The sequence below is a fragment of the Penaeus monodon genome, chromosome 31 (genome assembly GCF_015228065.2).
Source record: "Penaeus monodon isolate SGIC_2016 chromosome 31, NSTDA_Pmon_1, whole genome shotgun sequence".
Lineage (NCBI taxonomy): Eukaryota > Metazoa > Arthropoda > Malacostraca > Decapoda > Penaeidae > Penaeus > Penaeus monodon.
The window spans coordinates 4,179,315-4,180,107 of NC_051416.1; positions in this window are offsets into that span (position 1 = coordinate 4,179,315).

Consider the following 793-nt stretch of genomic DNA (forward strand, 5'->3'; position numbering starts at 1 on the left):
TTTAAGTTCAATTTGTGCAAATCATCATAATGGTCTACCTGTGCATAACAATCTCAGATCTGGGATAGCTGCATTAAAAGCAGGATTAAATTAAAGAGGAGTATCACACTTTTCTTCACAAAGGACCACCAATTTCCATGTGATGCTGAATGTAATTCCACCCATTTTCAAGGGTAGTATGTAGTATATAATGTGCTAAACTTAATTTCTTTTCATGCTCTACTACCTACAGAGCAACTGGCCTGCCAAACATACGTTTTACAAGAGCCTACAATAACCTAATATCCACCTAAAAGACAGATCTATTTCTACTGATCATTTTCTTTGCACTTTCATTTAAAGAAAAGGTATTCCCTAAAGTATAACAGCAACCCCTTACCCCCTCACATGAAAGATGGTATTATTGCATGGTCTCATCTCTCATGATTCTCATAAATTCAAAATCATAGTATTCACCAATTTCCAAAGTACTGCTGTTCACTTCTTTACTCATACAATACCCGCTTGCGCTGCACTGCACAAACTGTATTTCCTAAAACAAAAGGACAAAATGTATTTTGCAAATACTTCCCTCTCTCTTTGGCTCCTTATGATCATAATGCAAATAGTTTTGAGAGAGGGAGGGAGGGAGAAAAAAAAAGAAAGATATATAGCAAAAAAGCGAATTAGAAACAAGAAATAAATGCCTCTTACATGAGTTTAAGGAACCCTTTGGCCTCCTTCAAGCACACATACAACTACACACAAAAGACAGATACTCTGAGCTACTTGTGAAAACTGTTATGTATGGAGG